General features: G+C 43.5%; 1 protein-coding gene across 3 annotated transcripts in view; it reads right to left on the reverse strand.

The window, feature by feature from the left end:
• The window catches only part of C12H16orf74 (chromosome 12 C16orf74 homolog), a 200,744-nt gene extending 191,997 nt beyond the window's left edge, over window positions 1–8,747 (reverse strand). The window contains exon 1 of one of the 3 annotated variants that reach the window (XR_011199977.1): window positions 8,661–8,747. The gene's annotated coding sequence lies outside the window, so the exon portion shown is untranslated. The other 2 variants (XR_011199976.1, XR_011199978.1) reach the window with 2 other exon arrangements.
• Window positions 8,748–15,326: the final 6,579 nt, after the last annotated feature.

Raw genomic sequence — 15,326 nt, forward strand, 5'->3', positions numbered from 1 at the left:
TTGATGCAGATTGAAGTAGGCTGTTTCCCTTAGAAAAATAATATTGTGCAAATTTGGTGCTGGTATTACCTGTCCCGCTTGTTATTTCCCATTCCATGGGAAGCTAATCATAATCCCCAATTTGAATGCAGAGAACTGAAGATTCATGCCTATTAGCCATGAATGCCATGTAGTGGTCGCCGGGAGTCGCAGCTGCGACCGCTGGCTTGCCCCTTGCGACCCCTGGCACTGCCTGTGCGGCCCCTGGCCTCAGAGGTGGCAAGCTCAGTTGCAGTAACACAGGGACAGCTCCCTTGGTGCTCCACTCCCCTTGTTTTCTGGCAATTATTTTTACTACACTATTAGTGAATAATATTACATTACTCACTATTAGTCTAATAAAAAAGAAGTACTATTAGCTGGAATATGGCCTCCCCTAGTAGCTGAATAAGTAAAAAAAAAAATGTAAATGTATCTTGCGTGCGTGCTGACAGTGGGGTTGTTTATGTGAGAAAGATTGTGTGTACAGTATGTGTAAATGTGTGTGCATGTGTGAACGAGTGTGTGAGCGTAAGGGAAGGTCAAAGGGCGTTTGATGTCGCTTTCTGCTACCCCTGGCGTTATGGTGAATTGACGTGCCTTCTACGAGCATCCCTTCCCTAGAATCGGGGAACTCTTGATGAGAGTTGTGTAGTGAGGCAATTTTATGAAAGGCGAGATACGGTTTAGTTCGCAAACAGTAATAGTATGTATTCACGTTAAGGTGTAGATTTACAGAATGCTCAGGGGTTGCCATATTAAGAGGAAACTATGACAGCCGCAGGCTCCAAGCAGCACTCCCGGGTTTTATAATTTTTGGACGAATTCCCATTTTTGCTAATGTAAAGGCACTTTCATGCGACCAATTTGACAGAATTTACAATTAAGCACGTGAAAATGTCTTACATGAGTGCAATTTCACGTGTTAAATTCTTTCCTCACTTTTCTCAACAGAATTTTTTTTTTTTAACCCTGGAGAAACTTTTTTCCTGACACCTCAACTGATTTGGGGGAAATGATATTGCTTTCCCATTCCCAACCACCGAATTTTATTTTCTCTTGCTATTGACAGAAGTGAATCTCTGACTTTTACTACGAGGCGACTGGACAGAGAAAACACTTAGGAAGGCCCATAAAGATTGCTCGTTTCCATCCTGGAAGAAGTCAGAAATGCATCGCTCCCAAGGGCAGGAAAATCACCAAAGTTCAGTTCCCAAATACTGCTAATTTATAGACATGAACAAGATATTTTTCAAATAACTGGTATTGCTTGCTTTTCAAACTGTCAATGGACAGGACAGCCATTACGGAACTCTGTTGCTATAGGAGATGTACTGGAGAAAACTGGAAAAATGTTTTTCCCTCCAACCTTCAGTAAGACCTATAGACTGCCTTTAGACACCATTCAAATAACAGGAGTTTATATCAGCACATCCAATGTAGGAACCCAAACCATTTACAGGTCCATTTAGGAGATGATTATTAGTCAGTCGGGCTGGGGCAGTGTACATTTAGGACAATGGTTCCTAACCTTTTGACCTCTGTGGACTCCCACTTAATCATTACCAGATCCTGGAGACTCCCACTTAGTATTTATTGAAATCCGAGAACCCCCACCGAGTCAATTACTGGAACCTGGGGACCCCGGCCTAAGCATTTTCGATTAATTGAACAACAAAACAATACACATAATATACAGAAACAAGTATACAGTCATTCATCAAGCAAATACACTTTAAGTCCCAAACAAAGCTAAAAAAAAATATATCAACATTTTTAATATGAAGGTTGGAGCTTTTTTAAACTCAATTGCGCCCACTCATCGTCCATTTTTATACTATGTTTGATGCACTCAAACTGCTCCCACTAATCAGTCTGAGGATACCAACTACATTTTTAGCCTTCAATTTCAAACTCCTTCACATTTACATAACATTTTACAATTTTCGATTGTACATTTCGATTTTTTTTATATGCACTTATAAATCTGTTAATATTATATAATTTTCTAAGTCGTCATGGACCACCCGAATAGTCTTTGCGGACTGCCAGGTGTCCCTGGACCACAGTTTAAGAACCACTACTTTAGGGGATTGCACACAGCTGACTTCATGTGGCCCGATGTTCCCGCACCTGAAATGACAGTATGGGGAAACTCTAGGTGCCATTTTACTGGGTTTGCATCTTCATCCAGTAAAATCATCTTGGATTCTAGGGTAGGATCTAAGAGCACAGTCACAATACATTTCTGATCTGTCCCCTTCCTTCACCAATGGGAGGGGCATAGAACGCCCCCGCCACACGAGAGCTTGCCCTTATTCCTCCCGCCAACCCCACCTGCATTGACTCCCCACTCCTGTTTGCCACCTAGTCACAGCATGTGGTAAATGGAAACAGAAACGTCCCCTGAATCAGTGATAGAGATTCCAAAATAGGCCCTAAAATCCTGGGTCAGCGTGGCTTTTGCCCAGTCATAATTGTGCGCACACAGGAATAAATCACCGGCCAGAATTGATAATTACAACCATGGTCATTCAGCCCCCTGCACCATGCAACTAGTAGTAGGCCCCAAGTGTGGAACACAGCTCAGTGAGTAAAGTACCTAATGCAGAAAACATTACGGCCCATATTTAAAAAGCTCTAGTGCCACATTAGCGCCATTATTTTGACGCTAATGTGGTGTTAGGCTACAAAAATCAGTGTGCCAGATTTACAAAGTGGCGCAATGCATGCATTGCGCCAATTTGTAACCCCGTGTGCCACATCACACCTGCGCCAGGCTGAAAAAATGGCGCAAAGGAAACTAAAAGATTTCTTTGCACCATTTTTAGCGGCATTTTTTAACGCCTGCTCTGAGCAGGCATTCAAAGGATGCACATTGGGACAGATTTATGAAAAGTGGCACTGCACATAGTGCAGCACCACTTTTCTTGCACCCCTTAACACTACCATGGTAGCGCCATATTTAAAATATGGCACACCATGGCGGTAGTTAGGGTGACTAGCGTCATAATTTTTTACGCTAGTCCGGTGCTTTGCAGAATTAGAGTACAAAATTATGACGCTAATCCTGCAAAGCACCTTGAGGCCCACTGTATTCAATGGGAGCCTCTGTTTTTACGCCTGCACTTAGAAGACATTAAAAAATGCTGATAAAAATGGTGCAAAGGAATCTCATAGATTCCTTTGTGCCATTTTTGCGGCCCCCATAGCGCCGGAATGCCCCCCTTGCATACATTATGCCTGCGCAGGCATAATGTGGTGCAAAGGGTTACAAAGTGGCACAATGCAAGCATTGCGCCTCTTTGTAAATATAGTGCTGCGTTTTTGGCCTCGTTGGGCCACATTTGCGTAAACAAAATGACGCAAATGTGGCGCAAGGTGGCGCTATGACCTTTAATATGCCCCATCATTTATTAAAATGGACCTCTATATACTTTGCAGGACTAGCGTCAACATTTTCTACGCTAATCCTGAAAGCGGCAAACTAGCATCAACCTTTTTGATGCTAGTTCCCCAACTACCACGATAGTGCACTGTATCTTAAATACGGCGCATCCATGGTAGCGTTAGGGGGGCGTTAAGGGCACAAGAAAAGTGGCACTGCATTGGATGCAGCGCCACTTTCCTTAAATCTCCCCCTAACAACCCTATAGGTCGATGGGCTGATTAACTGAGCCTCTCACTCTGTTGAGGGCATTTGTATAGTGACGCTTGTCCTGATCCGAACATTGGAGACTGCCCTGTCTCTATACAGTGTTTCTCATTAAAAGCAGTAAACAATGCGTAAACAATGAGAAAAAACTGTTTTGGGGATATTTTCATCTCCTTTTGAGTTTTATCATTGAAAAAAGTGCTAATGTTTCTCAAACCAACCTCTACTATCATGTACTCTCTGATAAAAGGACGTGCACACTTACTTCTTCATTCAGATGATAACAAGCGGGACTCCTAAAATATAAACGGGGCAAGATTTCTGCAAGTGGTTACTGACAAACATCTGAATGTATACTGATCTACTTACAACTTGTTATGTAAAATCTGGTGCAGGTTTAAATTTGGGATGAGGCATGTGGTACAGACGTGTCTCTTGGCCAGGGTATTTGTGCAGATTTCTGCAAGCATGTGTACTTCCGGTGCGGGTATTTTAGCTAAAGGCGAGGACACCTAGTGCAGGTTAATGTCTGAGCTATGATGTCTGGTGCAGCATTGTACTGGAGCAATTTTTTTCAGGCTTTTAGTCCTGGGTTTTTACTGTGCAGAAGTCAAGAGGACATATGGCTAACAATATACATAGAAAGGGGTTTTGGGTGTGCCCCTCTCAGCCAACCAGTCTCTTACAATCATTGGTGTGAGAATTTGTAAATCAGGTCGTGGCTCACACTGGTGGAATATTCATGCCTTACTTAATGCTATTGTCTTAGTGTACCTTTCCATCTCTATTTGAATGCATTGAACTGCATAAGGGACATTTTTATCCCCTCTGTTCGCTGCTGCTAGATCCCTCCTGTTCCTCTCTCTATTGTGCTCACTCTTCATGAATACACACATGAAATACCCGACCAATTGGCTTTGCCAGTGCTTGTTTGTCTAGGCTGTCCGATCAGTTATATGTTGAAGGCTGAACTGAAATATCCTACGTAGGTTTATGTCTGACCTGAGGATCTGGTCCAGATTTGTTGCCTTGTCTGGTTCATCAGGTCTATGTCTTTGAGATCGTGACTGGCCTGAGCCATCAGTGGTAGGGTCTGTAAAATCTAGTGAAGCATTAATCTAAGCATGCGGATCAAATGTAACAGGTTTGCTTCTGTGCTGGGACATATAAATGAATGTTATTGAATAGATTTTGACATATGATACATGCTTTGCCAGTACTAGGAAACATGTTGCATATTTTTGCCCAAGTTTAGAAGGCTGTATTTTGGGCTGAGGTATCTAGACCAGTTTTTGTGCCTGCCATTGGAAAACCAGTGTAGAATTGTGTGTGGTTCGGGACAAATGGTTCAAGTGTTAACTTGGAAGACATGTATAGCATAAGATTTATGCTTAGCAGGGTTATATTAGGTAGGGTTTGTTTGGAAGTAGGATAGTTGATAGAGGCTTTCCCAGATCTGTTGCAAATGTCTTGGTTTTGCACAGATGGATAACTGGTGCAGGTTTGCCCGTGTTTGGAGGTTCTTGCCTGAGCTGAGACAATGGCTGCATGGTTATTCATGCACAATTGTTCTGATCCAGGAATGTAGCTGACATTTGCTTTATGTTGCTGGTTTGTGTCCGAGTTGAGGCATTTGGTGCTAAGATGCATCTCTGCTGGAACATCTGGTGCTGATTTTCGTCTGTGCCTAGTGATTCGATGCATATATTTTTTTTAGTTTAAAAAAACACAAGGGTGGCTAGACCTTTGATTGCCGCAAATAGTTTGTTCCTGCAGTACAACAGAAAATAGTATCAACAACAGTTGCTACAAAGGAGAAGAAGGTGCATCCAACCACTTTACAAGGCCGCAAGATGTCCCCATCAAACTACAACCTTCTGAGCAACTTAAATTAGTACAAGCCACTATAATAAGTCCATATTTTCAAAATTCGTTTATTTCCAATCCTCTTGATCTTCAGACATTTCTTGACAAGAAGCTTGTAGCCAAAAACTTGTAAACTTGTAGCCAACATGTGTCACGTCGCTGTGGTGAGTTTACCAACGACTAACACCAGTTATAAATCATAAATAGTCAAAATTCAAAATTATTTATCAAGTTGAGCACACCAATAATAACATACACCTGTATGTGTAAAATATTAGAATATTATCTTCTGCTTTAATTTGTGTATCCTCTAACTATATGATGTGAAGTTGCTAAAGAGAGTACTCCAAAATCCACGTGTAATCTTTGGAATTTTGACTACTTTTGGCTGCTTAAGATTTACAACTGGTCGTTGGTAAATTCACCAGTGACTGAAACACATGTTGGCTACAAATTTTTGGCTACAAGCGTCTTGTCAAAAGATGTCTGAAGATCAAGGGCATTGAAAATAAACACATTTTGAAAATACTTTTTTTTTAGGTTGTGCGTCTGGTGCACTATTTTGCCAGCGCTAGCACTTCATGCAAGGTTATTTGCTTATAGTCTAGGACATCATGTGCATGCTTAATCATCTCTTTCAGGTTTTTGGCTGGACTGTGACATCTATTGCCATTTAAATTTGGTTTAAAGTTTGCTTTAGGGGTCTTACAAGCCTCATGTTTCAAGCAAAATGATTCATACAAATAAAATACTTATACATATATGGGCTTTCAGTCAGACCTCTTTATCTCTTGGACTTTACAAGTGTCATTAATAAATGTCTTCAGCCGACCACAAACTACAGCAAGGTGTTATGAGTCAGTCAATGTGTGTCAGTGGCGTTCTTCATTGTAAGGGATAGCATTTTATTTGTACACAAACACAAATTCACCTCTGTGCTAAGACATGTGCAGTGGTGTAACAAAGGCCCCCGCAGCCCCTGCGGTGCAGGGGGCCCTGAGTTCCAGGGGACCCCCTCAGCACAGAACCCAGGCCTGTGAGCTCCTGAGTAAGTCCGGATCGGGGCCAATCTATGTACTTTACTAGGGCGGGGGGCTTTTTGTTCTGTTATTTCACTGGACTGGCGAATGAATCTCTGCTTTCAGTTCATCTTCATTTTCCTTTTAATGTATTTTTATGATGGTGTTTTTTGCTTACTGTTTTGCAAACATATTCAGGCGACTGTTAGACTGCGGCATTTTTACTTTTGTAATTTATTGGAACTTTCAATAACTTTTGCATATATTTACACAAAAATGTCAGCATTGCGGGCTTGCCAGGGTGAGACCTATTGGCATTGCCGTTGTTTATTTTGGCATGACAAGCATAGCTTGTGCAGGGTATTGTCTGGGGCATTTGCTGCACGATTGAACCTATGCTGGGAAATCTGAGGCTCGTTGTCACAAGTTCTTCCTTGGCTAGAACATGTGCTGCTGGACTTTGCTTGTGTGAAGATTTTTATCAATGTGTCTTGGACACCTTGGTCAGGTGTGATTTAATATGGTGGCCAGTTTGTAAGTTATTATCAGACCTGTTGCACCTGTCCCAGGTTTTGTAGAGGTGAGAAGTCTGGCGCTGAATTTTACTGGCTGGGCTATTGGGTATAGGGTTTCCACTGGTGTCGGTGTGGCCATTTGCTGCAAGGGTGTGCCTGCACCTCAGTGCATCTGGTGTAGCTTTCCCTGAACACTTATTTCTCCTGGGCACCGTCTTGGGAGCGTTGAAGACTGGTGCAGAGTTTTGGTGTGTTGGGTAATTTACTGGATGTTTTCCTCTGATCTGAGAGTGGACCTGTGGTGCTTTCTCTTGTCTGCATTGGTGCATCTGGTGTAGATTTTGTTGCGCTGGGCACCTGGATGTGGTTTCCATCAGAGATATTTGAAGTCTAGGACAGGTGGGGACTGTGTTGTATAATGAGCTGTAGTTTTCCGCTAATTGATCGTGGATATCCGTGTTTGGGTTAATGCATCTGGTGTGGATTTTCGTTAGCACGGATACCTGGCTCTAGATTTTACCATCAAGTCTGGGGCCGGGTTTTGCACTGTTGGGTGAGTGTGTGTGTGTTTCTTCTGATATGAAGGTGGGCATCATGTGCGTGCTTTGGTCTGAGCTCTTGCATCAGGTGTAGACGTTTGATGAACCGGGGCTTCCCTGCAAGACTGAGCCCCGGCTGATGCATCTAGGGAGTTTTTTGAATGGCCACCTGGACGTGTTTTAATCGGCGCGTGGACGTCTGATGCAAGGTGTTACTGTGTTGACTAATGTAGAGTCGTTTTCCACTGATCTGCGAGTCTGGAGATCTGGTGCAAGTCAGTGTCCGGCTGGTGCACCTGGTGTAGTTTTGCCGAGTTTGTACACCTGTGGTGGTTTATGCCGCAGCTTTGAAATGTGGTTCAGGGTTATACTGTACTAAGTTATTTAGTGCAACCCCCACCCTCGCCGTGGGGTTGCGATATCTCACGTAGATAGGGGTTGGTTCACCCTCCCGAGGTTACACCAGCAGCAGATGTTAGGCACGTCTCCGAGATAAAAAAAATAAACTTATCAGACGGAGGAGACGGTACGGCGAGCCAACGGAGTAAGCGACCAAAACTGCGCCAGAAACCGCTCCCTCTCTGTGCTGGTATTCTCGACGCTCAATTTTAAACTCTCACTTAGTTAAAAACAGAAAAGCCATACGTACTCTCCCCCCCGCCTACCAATCCTTGTACCACTGCCTTCTTACTACCCCCCTTCTCACTTCCCTTGTCCTACCCTTTATCTAGGAGCGACCCCCGGCCCTGACGCACAAGCACGCACACACGTTCCCCCAGCGTCAGCCACAGCGGGGGCTAAAACATACCTGTTGCAGCCGTGCGGATCGCCCCTTGCGGGTCAGGGGAAGCTGCTTTCACGCAGCGCCGGGCAGCGCCTCGTGTGGCTTACCTGCAAGGTGTCAGCAGGCGGCAGGGGGCGCTGCAGGGGCCGCCCTAGCTCCAGCATCAGGCCACAAAAGCCGCCCTGGGTGGGGCCCTTCAAACGCCCGTCATTATTGTTACAGCTTCTTCAGTGCTTTGGATTATGAGATATTTAATGTGCTCACCGTGACCGGAAGCGCAGGGGTGGGGGCGCGAGACCAGCACGCACCAGGGTCCGAAACACAGAGCTCAGGCGCACCTGGGTTAGGGCGGGGAATGCGGACACGCAGGGGTCGTTTCAGGGTGTTCTTGGTATGTGACTGCTACAGCTAAGCCTATTTTACAGGATTAAAGGACGGTGCTGTGCAAAGCTTTACAGCTTGACGGACAATGACCAACGTGAGAGCTGTGCGGGGCTGGGGACGTCACTGGCACAGGGTGTCCGGGGCTGTGGGCGTCACTTGGGCAGGATGATATAGTGCAGGACTGGGGATGTCACTGGCACAGGATGTGAGAGTCTGGGGACGTCACTGGTACAGGGTGTCAGGGGCTGGGGACGTCACTGGTACAGGGTGTCAGGGCCTGGGGACGTCACTGGACCGGAGTGTGAGGGGCTGGACCGCCACTGACACACCCCTTTACATCTTCATGTAAAGTAATTCTGCCACATACAAACATATACATAACATTTTACCTGCCTACTTCTGTAACGTTTTGCACTGCTGGTGTCCTGTAGTTTCCGGAAGCCCTACCGAGAAGGGCAGACACCATCCTAGCGAAAACGCAGCATTTCAATGAGAAGTTTCTCCTCTGTCCAGTTTAAAGTGTAGCCTTTGTGCTGAAGTGTTAGTGCTGTTCTATTCAAAGTGTAGCAGCTTTGCTTAAAAGTGTCTGTGGTGTTCAAGGATGGCAGACCTGCTGAGTACAAGCACTGTCCTATTGAAAGTATATCAGCCTGCTGAGAAATGCAGGTAATGTTTTATGAAATGTATAGCAGCCCTATCGAAAAATGGTGGCACTGTCCCATTAAACCCAGAGCAGCCCGCTCTCAAATTAAGATACTGCCATAGGAAATACTGACATACACGGGGCCAGATGTGTGGGGATTTGGCTTGATGCACTGGCCTGCATCAAAGTGAAAGGGCAGGAAGGCACCCTGTTTAATGAATATGACACATTCCTGTCTTTTCCCTCAGCGCTGGTGCAATATGGAGTGTCTAACGCCAATGCGGACACCCTTGCATCATGGTGCACGGGTGTGTGCGTTGCATGCAGAATTATTTTTGTGCAGGAAGGGGCACCCTCATGCACAAAAATATAATCCTGGGAGTCTGTTTCCTCCTTGTATGTGTGCTGCAGAATGTAGGACACATAGAAAGAGGAAAAAACAGGGAGCAATAAAATATATTTCTCCTTGTTGCTCCTCCCCTCGGGAGGCGTTCGATTTTGGCACATCACCAGGTTTACAACCTCTTGTAAATCTGGGGGTGCGTCAAAATCTATGGGTGTTGTGTGGGAACACCTACCCCAATGCCCATGGAATGCTTCCCTGGCGCAGACTAAGGCAATGCAGAGATTTGTGCTGCCGTGCCTTACTCCATATATATGAGGCCATTCAAAGCCATGTAAAGTGGCTTTACGTGGCCTCATGGATATGAGTCTAAGGATTGCGCGCCCACTGCATCTCAAAAAGTGACGCAATAGTGGCACAAGTCTCTCGTAAATATGACCCTTAATGTTTAGCAACCCTTCCAAGAAGTGCCAGCACTGCCACATTAGAAGTATGGCAGCCCATACATTTTAGGCCTCACAAGAGGTATGAAAAGTTCCATATAACTAGCAGTATAAAATACTGGCATATTAGCCATTGAGCATCTCTTCTGAGAAATACCCATATTACCTTGTTTAGGTATAGTCAGAACCACTGGAATCACATGGCAAGGGAGGGACAATCATTCAGGTACTATGCGTGCTGCATTCTGGAGCACACATAGAAAGAGGAAAATGCCTCTCAGGATTAATTTTGTGCAAGAAGGTGCATGCAACACAGGCACTCATGCCTGCGTTGGCGCTAGGCAGCCAAAAGGGCGCCAGCACAGAGGGAAAGGACAGGAATGCACCGTATTGGATAAATAGGGCACATTCCTGCCATTTCACAGTGATGCAGAGCAGCACAACAAAATGACTTGCTGTGCTGCCCTGCACCACACAGCCCATAAATGTGGCCACCATCTATGTTGCTATGTTAAGAGTACAGGAGCACAGCATGGCAGGCCTCTTACTGTCCAGGAACTGTCCTTTGAACATCTATGAATAGCAGCTCTTCTGAGAAGTGCAGACATTGTTCCATTTTAAGTACTGCGTCCTTGCTGAGAAGGCTGGTACTGTTCTTTTAAAAGTACATTAACTGTTCCCCGAATTACTAAGGCTGTTTGATTAAAATCAGATCATTGAAGCTGGAGAACGGCGGTGTTGTTTGCCTAAAGGTAGAGCAACCCTGCTGAGAAGTGCTGCTGTTGCCCTTTAAAGATCTGGACGCACTACTAAGAATTTCTCTGAAAAGAAGTGCTGGTACAGTCCTTCTAAAAGTGTTGGCAAAATTGTGTTTACTAACTATTGTTAAACGTATATCAGCCCTCTTGATTGAAAGTATAGTAGGCATGGGTAGAAGAGCCTCACATACCGTTAGAGAAGCAAAAAACAGCATTTTCATAAAAAAAAAACTTCTAGCAGTCATGGTAAGAGTTTCTAAACCAATAAACATAACTGTTAAATTGCCACATGTTTGTGTCACATGTGATGTAAACGTACATCAGAGCTTTAACTGTGTTGCAGAAAATATGTCCTGGAAAAACGGGGTGCAATCATTTATAGACAAATAAATTGCAAATGTGGGGCCTCCTCCGCATTTAAAATGAATCTGTTTGAGACGCACGTTACTGATTTCCAGTTGTAAAGTATCTGAAGCAGCAGCATACAGAACATCCCTCCTGGCTGCAATGCTTTAAGTGGTGTTAAAACAGTGGAGGGGCTATCACGGGGGCGTGGCTGAAGAAGCATAACTAAAGGTAGCTAAGGCACATACGTAAGAGGAGTGGCCTATGACACAAAGCGTCTCTCTTAATTGGGATTGCCGGTACACCACAACAACGCTCAATAAATCATTGTCCAGTCAGTATCTTTTTATAAAAAGGAAAAATACTTTTATTACACACACTACTAAATACTACAAGTTAAATTACAAATTGGGGGAAAGGATTGTTAGAGAAACACAACAACAACACTGACAAAAAGCATTGGCGTAGCCAATAGGTCTTCAGTATGAGTTCTTTAGCAGCCAAAAGGTGAGACATGTTGTATTTGCTATTGCTTGTTAAACATAAACTGTACTCCAATTTCTAATATAGACGTGACGTAGAACTATCCATTTCAGAATGCATTTGGTGTTCAATTTCATACTGGTATTGGAAAATTATGTCCCTCATAGCAAGTCGTAATCAGGTAACTTTAAGTTTTTAGCAAGCATATGGGTGGAATTTAATAAAAAAAATAGTGCTATTCTGCTACTAGAGTTGCTGTGCTGTGCTATGGAAAGAGATCATCACAGAACACTATGTTTTAAGATATGCAACTGCTGCTCTCTTTCCTAGCAGTGTGCAATCAGACTGTCTAGCGCCACACACATACCTTTTGCACAAAAGTGCAAAGGTGTATGAGTGTGTGATGTCTAGCATCAGTATTGTACTGGTTGCGCCTGTCTTTCTGCCATTCTGTACTTCTCCCACCATTAGGTCTCGTATCCTCTAACCTCACCCCCTCATGCTCCTGACTTAACTTTGCGCCTTTTCTACTGAATAACAGTGGGGCAAACAAGTTCAGACATTCTTTAACTATTGCACTGATATGCTCACCCTTTGATGACTTCTCCAAGTTACAGCCGCCATGGTGGCTGCAGGCAGCGGACTCACTCCTCGTCCTTTCCTGATAGCATTCTTTGCAGGTTTGCTATCGACTCTCCGCCGCTTGCGTGGCTCTACGCCTAGGCACCTGCCTCCTCTTGTGAGCTTGAGCCTTCACCTCTCCGCCGCTCGCAGTGCCCCTCTTCCATTTCTTCTGCCATCTCCTGGCGTAGCCATTCCTTCCCTCGTTTTGCTGCCTCTATTCTCATTTTTACCAACATCTCCTCTACTTCATCCTGTTGCTCTTTGCACCCCTGGTCTTCCATATTTTATCTATTTATTGTCGCCAAAAATGTTGCTGAATGCTGTCTCCTCTCCTGACAGCATGCGTTCTCAAAGTTCAATCAGTTGCTTTAACTTTCTAGCACATTTTTCTTTTTGCACTGCCAATGTCGATGCTAGAGGCTAACAATATGTTTACATGACCATGTTTCCTACAAATGATATTTTTGTTATGGTGCCCTAAAGGAGCTGTTTTGAGCATTACAGTCTAATGCCAAAAGTTTATTTCTGAAAAAGGTTTGTATGATAATTGCATATGATTTTATAATTTCTCCTTATTACAATTATGACCATGATTCAGGCCAATTTAGCATCCTTATTACACTATGACTGCTAGAACACTCTTGTTATGTTTCGGTGACCTGCTAAGTTTATTTCTCCTCTGTGGCTGTCTTGTGTCTTTTTTGGGGAATTGTGTTAGCCAGCCAGCAACTCTGATGGTGGGGTGGTGAAAGTGGAATTCTATTGGAATTAGCATGTCAGATTTAAATTAGGATTAAATTCATTTGTTGCTGCAGATAGAGGAAGAAGATAAATGGGAGTGCTTTAGTTATATGCAGGGCCACTGGAATTATATGCCAGGAAAAGACTAAATTAGGAGGCAGAGTTGACCAATTTATGTGTCAAGAAAAGCACAGTTATGAATTTACAATGGCAATAGCTCTAACTCAAGCAAATGCGAGACCTATTGTATTGCAAATACTTGTTTCTTTAGAATGCTACCTTTAAACAAAGAAGGACTGCCTTGATATTGCTAAATAACTTTTTTCTTAAGGGGACTCGGGCTGGAGGTTACAAGGTTACAGAAAAACATATTGAAAAGGTTTACACACTGATGATGTCTGCTTGTGTTTTATCAATGTGGTTTATCCCAGCAAGTCATTGAGATATGCTGTGCAGATTACCAAAAGAAGAAAGAAAGAAAGAAAGAGACATGCTGATTTTCCTCGTTTTGCCCACAGCATGGAGTTCGAGAATTGAGAGCAGTCCAGCATTCAAACTGAAGGAGGTTAGTCTGTGCCCCTGCTCAAGACCTCTTGGGCAAACTGGTAGCCAAATATGTTGGCACAGAGCAGGGGACAAGAGGCTATTTCCTGCCTCTTGTCAGGAAACAGAAACAAGAAAACAAGAAAACAAACACCACACCAAGGACTGTGTTTTTACTTCTATTGTGGATGATTTTTTTAAATGTGCAGGCATCACTTGTGGAAAATAGACGAATCACAAAATCAGAAAAAGGTGGGTTTCTTCTAGCTTGTCAATAAAATCTTTTCATGGCCTTAATTAAAGCATATACCATTACAGTGTCAAAATAAAGAAAACATTATCAAAACAACTCAGTGAATAATAGAGACTTTCCTCCACCTTAACCATACAACCATTGTAGCTTTAGAAGCAGCTAACAGTGTCGTAGGACTCTCAAATCTCTATGAGACTGCTGGATTAGTGGCGGCAGAACCTCTGTAGGCGACTGAGTCACTCCTACTTTAGTTGACAGCTGTCGGCCCAATCTTTTTCCAGCTTTCTAACAGCACTTCACCAAAACCCAAATAGTAAAGGTGATTTCTGGCAGCCTAGCACATGGACTCTGGAAGCCTCTCGGGGACAATTGTGGTAGAACAAGTCTTACCCTTTTGCTCGCGTTAGAAATTAGTCTCTTACACACACTCAGGCAAGAAAGAAGATGCAGAACTGTTTTCAATACATTTATTGAAAAGACTGCAATAAACCATAAAATAGATGAGCTGCAATGACTAGGATAATGGCAAGAGACAAAATTAGAATTGTGAGAATAAGTGATGTGAATATGAACAATTCCAACATTTGCGATAAACATGAATATACAAATTTCTCCCTAAAGCCTACTGTCTACTCTAAAGAGAGCAAGGCATGATAAACCTAATTTGCCCAAGCCATGTCCATGAAAAGCACCCCAACCCCCATTACCTTAGAACAAAGTCGGCCTCCAGTCTCCAAATCAGGCAGTGTGGAGACACAAAGGCTGAGGTCTGCTGCAAAGTGACGTGCAATATAGATGGAATATCCTGGGTGTAACCCCCTCTAATGAGCTTGTTCTCACAGAGTGTTTTTATAAGGCCCATGTAATTGTCTGTGCAGACATCCTGACATGGGTATGTACCTAAGTATTAGATGGTATGCACAAACGTGGATCTGCAATATCATAACAAAATGACAGACATGTTTTCATTCTGTTCTTATCTAACGTGAAGCAAAGGGACATGATGACAATCCAATACGTATATTACTGATAATGATGCTTTCACAGAATTTCTTATAAAATGTAAAAACTGCAAGTACTGCTAAAAAGAATAAAAATGAATAATAAAACAGACCATATTTATCTAGATAAAAGGGCACAAGCCTTCAAGCCGGAGCAACGCTAACAACAGGGGTCTACTGCACTCTAGAGCCTATAAGTAAAAGCTCCAGCTGCAAGAATGCTTAAAACAATGAGCATCCTCTCCTGGGGTTATGACCATAATTCCCTGGCAGGCTTAGGATGACATAAGGCAAAATTCTTCATCACCTTTCCTGAGGAAGACCAAAGATCATTCACATTTCACACACACAGAATTATAAACGTACCTC

This window comes from Pleurodeles waltl, chromosome 12 (genome assembly GCF_031143425.1).
Source record: "Pleurodeles waltl isolate 20211129_DDA chromosome 12, aPleWal1.hap1.20221129, whole genome shotgun sequence".
In the NCBI taxonomy this organism is placed as follows: domain Eukaryota; kingdom Metazoa; phylum Chordata; class Amphibia; order Caudata; family Salamandridae; genus Pleurodeles; species Pleurodeles waltl.